The sequence below is a fragment of the Mustela putorius genome, unplaced genomic scaffold (assembly GCF_011764305.1).
Source record: "Mustela putorius furo isolate JIRA1106 unplaced genomic scaffold, ASM1176430v1.1 tig00000095_pilon_pilon_pilon, whole genome shotgun sequence".
In the NCBI taxonomy this organism is placed as follows: Eukaryota; Metazoa; Chordata; class Mammalia; order Carnivora; family Mustelidae; genus Mustela; species Mustela putorius.
In genome coordinates this window covers 30,777,722-30,788,303 of record NW_025421280.1, presented here as the reverse complement: position 1 = coordinate 30,788,303, position 10,582 = coordinate 30,777,722, and positions in this window count along the sequence as shown.

Here is a 10,582-nt window from a genome sequence, read left to right as displayed (position 1 = left end):
TTAGAAGTCCTAGCAACAGCAATCAGACAACAAAGAGAAATAAAAGGTATCCAAATTGGCAACGAGGAAGTCAAACTCTCTCTCTTTGTAGATGACATGATTCTTTATATGGAAGACTCCACCCTCAAACTACTAGGACTCATACAGTAATTCAGCAATGTGGCAGAATACAAAGTTAATGTGCAGAAATCAGTGGCTTTTTTATACACTAATAATGAAATACAGAAAGGGAAATTAGAGTATTGATTCCATTTACTATAGCACCAAGAACCATAAGATACCTGGGAATAAACCTAACCAAAGAGGTAAAGGATCTGTACTCGAGGAACTACAGAACACTCATGAAAGAAATTGAAGAAGACACAAAAAGATGGAAGACCATTCCATGCTCTTGGATCAGAAGAATAAACATTGTTAAAATGTCTATACTGCCTAGAGCAATCTATACTTTTAATGCCATTCTGATCAAAATTCCACCAGTATTCTTGAAAGAGCTGGAGCAAATAATCCAGAAATTTGTATGGAATCAGAAGAGACCCCGGATTGCTAATGAAATGTTGAAAAACAAAAATAAAGCTGGGGGCATCACGTTACCTGATTTCTCTCCACTTTCTTTTTCTTTATTCTCCCAATCAACTTATCTTATCAACTCCTTTTTTGGAGATTAAAAAAATTCATCTTTATAGTCATATTCCATCCCTTCATTGTGCTTACTCTTATATGTTTTTCATTCTTTTAAATTTTGGAAGGCAGTTTCTTCTAAGAGACCAAAATACTCCCCAAATTAAGTGGGTGACCTTGTTCTATACACCAGTCTAATATATGTATTCTTTTTAAAATTTATTTCTGAATTCTTTTTACCCTCTTTCTTTCCCCCACAACTTGGGGTCTCTTCTGATTTGGTTAAAGCACTTTTTCCTGAAGTCTTTGCCATGCTTTTTGTATTTTATTCTCTTATTCATATATTCTTATCTGGATAAAATGACAAAGCAGAAAAACTCACCACACACACACACACACACACACACGAACAAGAGGCAGTGCCAAAGGCTAGGGACCTAATCAGTATGGACATTAGTAATATGTCAGATCTAGAGTTCAGAATGGTGATTCCCTAGGTGCCAACCAGGCTCGAAAAAGGCATGGAAGGTATTAAAGAAACACTTTCTGGAGAAATAAAAGCTCTTTCTGGAGAAATAAAATAACTGAAATCTAACCAAGTTAATTTCAACCACGTTGAAATTAAAAAAAGCTATTAATGAGGTGCATTAAAAAATGGAGGCTCTTACTGCTAGGATAAATGATGCAGAAGAGAAAATTAGTGATATAAAAGACCAAATGACAGAGAATAAAGAAGCTGAGCAAAAGAGAGACAACTACTGGACCATGAGGTGAGAATTTGAGAGATAAGTGATACCATAAGATGAAACAACATTAGAATAATTGGGATTCCAGAAGAAGAAGAAAGATAGAGAGGAGAAGAAGATATATTAGAAAGAATTATTGTAGAGAATTTCCCTAATATGGCAAAGGGAACAAACATCAAAATCCATGAGGTGCAGAGAAACCCCTTTGAAATCAATAAGAATAGGTCCACATCCCATCATCGAATACTAAAATTTACAAGTCTTAGCAACAAAGAGAAAATCCTGAAAGCAGCCCAGGACAAGTCTATAACATACAATGGTAAAAATATTATATTGGCAGCAGACTTATCCACAGAGACCTGGCAGGCCAGAAAGAACTGACGTGATCTATTCAGAGCACTAAATGAGAAAAACATGTAGCCAAGAATACTATATACAGCTAGGCTATCATTGAAAATAGAAGGAGAGATAAAAAGCTTCCAGGACCAACAAAAACAAAAAGAATTTGTAAACACTAAACAGCTCTACAGGAAATATTGAAAGGGGTCCTCTAAGCAAAGAGAGAGCCCAAAAGTAGTATATCAGAAAGGAGCAGAGACAATCTATAGTAATAGATACCTTACAAGCAATACAATGGCATTAAATTTATATCTCCAATAGTTACCCTAAATGTAAGTGGGCTAAATGTCCCAATCAAAAGACACAGGGTATCAGAATGTATTAAAAAAAACAAAACTCATCAATATGTTATGTACAAGAATCTCATTTTTGACCCAAAGACACATCTGGGTTTAAAGTGAGGGGGTGGAAAACAATTTACCATGCTAATGGACATCAAAAGAAAGAAGGAGTGGCAATCCTTATATCAGATCAATTGGATATTAAGCCAAAGACTATAATAAGAGATGAGTATGATATCATACTCAAAGGGTCTATCCAACAAGAAGCTCTAACAATTTTAAATATCTATGCCCCTAACATGGGAGCAACCAACCATATGAACCAATTAATAACAAAATCAGAGAAATACATTGACAATAATACAGTTAAAATAGGAGCCTTTAACACCCCCCCTCACTGAAATTGACAGATCATCCAAGCAAAAGATCAACAAGGAAATAAAGGCCTTAAATGACTCCTGGATGAGATGGACATCAGAGATATATTCAGTACATTCCAACCCAAATCAATAGAATACACATTCTTCTCTAGTGCACATGGAACATTCTCCAGAATAGATCACATGCTGGGTCATAAATAAGGTCTCAACCAGTACCAAAAGAATGGGATCATTCCCAGCATATTTTCAGACCACAATGCTCTGAAGCTAGAACTCAATCACAAGAGGAAATTTGGAAAGAACCCAAATACATGGAGACTAAACAGCTTCCTTCTAAAGAACGAGTGGGTCAACCAGGAAATTAAGAAGAATTGAAGAAATTTATGGAAACAAATGATAATGAAAACACAATGGTTCAAAATCTGTGGGACACAGCAAAGGCAGTCCTGAGAGGAAAATATATAGCAGTACGAGCCTTTCTCAAGAAACAAGAAAGGTCTCAAATACACAACCCAACCTTACACCTAAAGGAGCTAGAGAAAAATACAACAAAGAAAGCCTAAGCCCAGCAGGAGAAGAGAAATAATAAAGATCAGAGCAGAAATCAATGAAACAATAACAATAGAACAATAGAACAAATCAGCAAAGCTAGGAGCTGGTTCTTTGAAAGAATTAATAAGATTGATAAACCCCTGACCAGACTTACCAAAAGAAAAGAGAAAGGACACAAATAAATAAAATCATGAATGAAAGAGGAGAGATCACAACCAACACCAAAGAAATACCAAAAATTCGAAAGGAATCCATCAAAATCCTTGAGGAGAACACAGGCAGCAACCTCTTCGACCTCTGCCGCAGCAACATCTTCCTAGGAACAACGCAAAAGGCAAGGGAAGCAAGGGAAAAAATGAACTACTGGGATTTCATCAAGATCAAAAGCTTTTGCACAGCAAAGGAAACAGTTAACAAAATCAAAAGACAACTGACAGAATGGGAGAAGATATTTGCAAATGACATATCAGATAAAGGACTAGTGTCCAGAATCTATAAAGAACTTAGCAAACTCAACACCCAAAGAACAAATAATCCAATCAAGAAATGGGCAGAAGACATGAACAGACATTTCTGCAAAGAAGACATCCAGATGGCCAACAGACACATGAAAAAGTGCTCCATATCACTCGGCATCAGGGAAATACAAATCAAAACCACAATGCGATATCACCTCACACCAGTCAGAATGGCTAAAATCAACAAGTCAGGAAATGACAGATGCTGGCGAGGATGCGGAGAAAGGGGAACCCTCCTACACTGTTGGTGGGAATGCAAGCTGGTGCAGCCACTCTGGAAAACAGCATGGAGGTTCCTCAAAATGTTGAAAATAGAACTGCCCTATGACCCAGCAATTTCACTATTGGGTATTTACCCTAAAGATACAAATGTAGTGATCCAAAGGGGCACATGCACCCGAATGTTTATAGCAGCAATGTCCACAATAGCCAAACTATGGAAAGAACCTAGATGTCCATCAACAGATGAATGGATCAAGAAGATGTGGTATATATACACAATGGAATACTATGCAGCCATCAAAAGAAATGAAATCTTGCCATTTGCAACAACATGGATGGAACTAGAGCGTATCATGCTTAGCGAAATAAGTCAAGCAGAGAAAGACAACTATCATATGATCTCCCTGATATAAGGGAGTGGTGATGCAACATGGAGGCTTAAGTGGGTAGAAGAATAATAAATGAAACAAGATGGGATTGGGAGGGAGACAAACCATAAGTGACTCTTAATCTCACAAAACAAACTGAGGGTTGCCGGGGGGAGGGGGTTTGGGAGAAGGGGGTGGGATTATGGACATTGGGGAGGGTATGTGATTTGGTGAGTGCTGTGAAGTGTGTAAACCTGGTGATTCACAGACCTGTACCCCTGGGGATAAAAATATATGTTTATAAAAAATAAAAAAAATTAAAATAGATTAAAAAAAAAGAAATACCAAAAATTCTAAAAACATATTATGACCAACCCTACGCCGGGAAATTTGACAGTCTGGAAGAAATAAATGCATTCCAAGAGATATATAATCCACCACAACTGAACCAGGAAGAAATATAAAACCTGAACAGACCCATAACTGTAAGGAGATTGAAACAGTCATCAAAAATCTCCCAAAAAACAAGAGACTAGGGCCAGACAGCTTCTTAGGGGAATTCTACCAAACATTTAAAGAAGAGATCATTCCTATTCTTTTGAAACTGATCCAAAAAATTGAAATGGAAGGAAAACGTTCAAACTAATTTTATGAGGCCAGCATGACCTTGATCCCAAAACCAGACAAGGATCCCATCAAAAAAGAGAATTACAGACCAGTATCCTTGATGAACACAGATGTGAAAATTCTCACCAAAATACAAGCCATTGGGATCCAACAGTACATTTAAAGGATTACTCACCACGACCAGGTGGGATTTATTCCAGGGCTGCAAGGTTGGTTCAACATCCACAAATCAACCAATGCGATACAATACATTAACAAAAGAAAGAATGAGAACCATATGATACTCTCAATAGATGCTGAAAAAGCATTTGACAAAGTACAGCATCCCTTCCTGATCAAAACTCTTCAAAGTGTAGGGATATAGGGCACAAACCTCAATATCACTGAAGCCATCCATGAAAAACCCACCACAAATGTCATTCTCAATGGAGAAAAACTGAAAGCTTTTTCACTAAGGTCAGGAACATGGCAGGGATGCCCATGATCACCACTGCTATTCAGCATAGTGCTAGAAGTCATATCCTCAGCAATCAGACAACAAAAATAAATTAAAGGCATCTGAATCAGTAAAGACGAAGCCAAATTATCACTCTTTGCAGGTGATATGATACTTTTGTGGAAAACCCAAAAGACTCCACTCCAAATATGCTAGAACCTGTACAGGAATTCAGTAAAGTGTCAGGATACACAATCAGGGCACAGAAATCAGCTGCATTTCTATACACCAGCAGCAAGACAGAAGAAAGAGCAATTAAAGAGTCAATCCCATTTACAATTGCACCTAAAACCATAAGATACCTAGGAATAAACCTAACCAAAGAGGCAAAGAATCTATACTCAGAAAACTGTAAAGTACTCATGAAAGAAATTGAGGAAGACACAAAGAAATGGGAAAATGTTCCATGCTCACAGATTGGAAGAACAAATATTGTGAAAATGTCTATGCTACCTAAAGCAATCTACACATTTAATGAAATTCCTATAAAAATCCTGGGATTGAGCCCCATGTCTGGCTCTCTGCTCAGTGGGGAGCCTGCTTCCACCTCTCTCTCTCTGCCAGGTCTCTGCCTAATTGTGATCTGTCTGTCAAATAAATAAATAAATAAATAAATTCTTTAAAAAGAAATCCCATTTATTTTTTCAAAGAAATGGAACAAATAATCCTAAAATTTATATGGAACCAGAAAAGATTTCGAATAGCCAGAGGAATGTTGATAAAGAAAGCCAAAGTTGGTGGCATCCCGATTCTAGACTTCAAGCTCTATTACAAAGCCGTCATCATCAAGACAGTATGGCACTGGCACAAAAACAGATGCATAGATCAATGGAACAGATGTTTAACTAATCTTCAAAGCAGGAAACATGTCCAATGGAAAAAAAAAATCAGTCTTTTCAACAAATGGTGTTGGGAAATGTGGATGGCCACATGCAGAAAAATGAAACTGGACCATTTCCTTACATCACACACGAAAATAGACTCAAAATGGATGAAGGACGTCAATGTGAGAAAGGAATCCATCAAAATCCTTGAGGAGAGAGTAGAGGACAATCGAAGATGGCGGAGAAGTAGCAAGCTGAGACTGCTTCAGCTAGCCGGAGATCAGCTAGATAGCTTATCTAAAGATTGCAAACACCTGAAAATCCATCGGCAGATGGAAGAGAAGAAGAACAGCAATTCTGGAAACAGAAAAACAACCACTTTCTGAAAGCATATTTTCCTGGGGTTGTTGCCACCCTTTTAGTATTTTACTTGCCCCTTCATTTACTCTTATCTGGACAAAATGACAAGACGTAAAAATTCAACACAAAAAAAAGAACAAGAGGCAGTACCGAAGGCTAGGGACCTAATCAATACAGACATCGGTAATATGTCAGATCTAGAGTTCAGAATGACAATTCTCAAGGTACTAGCCGGGCTCGAAAAAGGCATGGAAGATATTAGAGAAACCCTCTCGAGAGATATAAAAGCCCTTTCTGGAGAAATAAAAGAACTAAAATCTAACCAAGGTGAAATCAAAAAAGCTATTAATGAGGTGCAATCAAAAATGGAGGCTCTCACTGCTAGGATAAATGAGGCAGAAGAAAGAATTAGTGATATAGAAGACCAAATGACAGAGAATAAAAGAAGCTGAGCAAAAGAGGGACAAACAGCTACTGGACCACGAGGGGAGAATTCGAGAGATAAGTGACACCATAAGACGAAACAACATTAGAATAATTGGGATTCCAGAAGAAGAAGAAAGTGAGAGGGGAGCAGAAGGTATACTGGAGAGAATTATTGGGGAGAATTTCCCCAATATGGCAAAGGGAACGAGCATCAAAATTCAGGAGGTTCAGAGAATGCCCCTCAAAATCAATAAGAATAGGCCCACACCCCCGTCACCTAATAGTAAAATTTACAAGTCTCAATGACAAAGAGAAAATCCTGAAAGCAGCCCGGGAAAAGAAGTCTGTAACATACAATGGTAAAAATATTAGATTGGCAGCTGACTTATCCACAGAGACCTGGCAGGCCAGAAAGAGCTGGCATGATATTTTCAGAGCACTAAACGAGAAAAAAACATGCAGCCAAGAATACTATATCCAGCTAGGCTATCATTGAAAATAGAAGGAGAGATTAAAAGCTTCCAGGACAAACAACAACTGAAAGAATTTGCAAATACCAAACCAGCTCTACAGGAAATATTGAAAGGGGTCCTCTAAGCAAAGAGAGAGCCTACAAGTGGTAGATCAGAAAGGAACAGAGACCATATACAGTAACAGTCACCTTACAGGCAATACAATGGCACTAAATTCATATCTCTCAATAGTTACCCTGAATGTGAATGGGCTAAATGCCCCTGTCAAAAGACACAGGGTATCAGAATGGATAAAAAAAAACAAAACCCATCTATATGTTGCCTCCAAGAAACTCATTTTAAGCCCGAAGACACCTCCAGATTTAAAGTGAGGGGGTGGAAAAGAATTTACCATGCTAATGGACATCAGAAGAAAGCAGGAGTGGCAATCCTTATATCAGATCAATTAGATTTTAAGCCAAAGACTATAATAAGAGATGAGGAAGGACACTATATCATACTCAAAGGGTCTGTCCAACAAGAAGATTTAACAATTTTAAATATCTATGCCCCCAATGTGGGAGCAGCCAACTATATAAACCAATTAATAACAAAATCAAAGAAACACATCAACAATAATACAATGATAGTAGGGGACTTTAACACTCCCCTCACTGAAATGGACAGGTCATCCAAGCAAAAGATCAGCAAGGAAATAAAGGCCTTAAATGACACACTGGACCAGATGGACATCACAGATATATTCAGAATATTTCATCCCAAAGCAACAGAATACACATTCTTCTCTAGTGCACATGGAACATTCTCCAGAATAGATCACATCCTCGGTCCTAAATCAGGACTCAACCGGTATCAAAAGATTGGGATCATTCCCTGCATATTTTCAGACCACAATGCTCTAAAGCTAGAACTCAACCACAAAAGGAAGTTTGGAAAGAACCCAAATACATGGAGACTAAACAGTATCCTTCTAAAGAATGAATGGGTCAACCGGGAAATTAAAGAAGAATTGAAAAAAATCATGGAAACAAATGATAATGAAAATACAACGGTTCAAAATCTGTGGGACACAACAAAGGCAGTCCTGAGAGGAAAATATATAGCGGTACAAGCCTTTCTCAAGAAACAAGAAAGGTCTCAGGTACACAACCTAACCCTACACCTAAAGGAGCTGGAGAAAGAACAAGAAAGAAACCCTAAGCCCAGCAGGAGAAGAGAAATCATAAAGATCAGAGCAGAAATCAATGAAATAGAAACCAAAAAAACAATAGAACAAATCAACGAAACTAGGAGCTGGTTCTTTGAAAGAATTAATAAAATTGATAAACCCCTGGCCCGACTTATCAAAAAGAAAAGAGAAAGGACCCAAATAAATAAAATCATGAATGAAAGAGGAGAGATCACAACTAACACCAAAGAAATACAAACTATTATAAGAACATACTATGAGCAACTCTACGGCAATAAATTTGACAATCTGGAAGAAATGGATGCATTCCTAGAAACATATAAACTACCACAACTGAACCAGGAAGAAATAGAAAGCCTGAACAGACCCATAACCAGTAAGGAGATTGAAACAGTCATTAAAAATCTCCAAACAAACAAAAGCCCAGGGCCAGATGGCTTCCCGGGGGAATTCCACCAAACATTTAAAGAAGAACTAATTCCTATTCTCCTGAAACTGTTCCAAAAAATAGAAATGGAAGGAAAACTTCCCAACTCATTTTATGAGGCCAGCATCACCTTGATCCCAAAACCAGACAAGGATCCCACCAAAAAAGAGAGCTATAGACCGATATCCTTGATGAACACAGATGCGAAAATACTCAACAAAATACTAGCCAATAGGATTCAACAGCACATTAAAAGGATTATTCACCACGACCAAGTGGGATTTATTCCAGGGCTGCAAGGTTGGTTCAACATCCGCAAATCAGTCAATGTGATACAACACATCAATAAAAGAAAGAACAAGAACCATATGATACTCTCAATAGATGCTGAAAAAGCATTTGACAAAGTACAACATCCCTTCCTGATCAAAACTCTTCAAAGTGTAGGGATAGAGGGCACATACCTCAATATCATCAAAGCCATCTATGAAAAACCCACCGCAAATATCATTCTCAATGGAGAAAAACTGAAAGCTTTTCCGCTAAGGTCAGGAACACGGCAGGGATGTCCATTATCACCACTGCTATTCAACATAGTACTAGAGGTCCTAGCCTCAGCAATCAGACAACAAAAGGAAATTAAAGGCATCCAAATCGGCAAAGAAGAAGTCAAATTATCACTCTTCGCAGATGATATGATACTATATGTGGAAAACCCAAAAGACTCCACTCCAAAGCTGCTAGAACTTATACAGGAATTCAGTAAAGTGTCAGGATATAAAATCAATGCACAGAAATCAGTTGCATTTCTCTACACCAACAGCAAGACAGAAGAAAGAGATATTAAGGAGTCAATCCCATTTACAATTGCATCCAAAACCATAAGATACCTAGGAATAAACCTAACCAAAGAGACACAGAATCTATACTCAGAAAACTATAAAGTACTCATGAAAGAAATTGAGGAAGACACAAAGAAATGGAAAAATGTTCCATGCTCCTGGATTGGAAGAATAAATATTGTGAAAATGTCTATGCTACCTAAAGCAATCTACACATTTAATGCAATTCCTATCAAAGTACCATCCATCTTTTTCAATGAAATGGAACAAATAATTCTAAAATTTATATGGAACCAGAAAAGACCTCGAATAGCCAAAGGGATATTGAAAAAGAAAGCCAACGTTGGTGGCATCACAATTCCGGACTTCAAGCTCTATTACAAAGCTGTCATCATCAAGACAGCATGGTACTGGCACAAAAACAGACACATAGATCAATGGAACAGAATAGAGAGCCCAGAAATAGACCCTCAAATCTATGGTCAACTAATCTTCGACAAAGCAGGAAAGAATGTCCAATGGAAAAAAGACAGCCTTTTCAATAAATGGTGCTGGGAAAATTGGACAGCCACATGCAGAAAAATGAAATTGGACCATTTCCTTACACCACACACAAAAATAGACTCAAAATGGATGAAAGACCTCAATGTACGAAAGGAATCCATCAAAATCCTTGAGGAGAACACGGGCAGCAACCTCTTCGACCTCTGCCGCAGCAACATCTTCCTAGGAACAACGCAAAAGGCAAGGGAAGCAAGGGCAAAAATGAACTACTGGGATTTCATCAAGATCAAAAGCTTTTGCACAGCAAAGGAAACAGTTAACAAAATC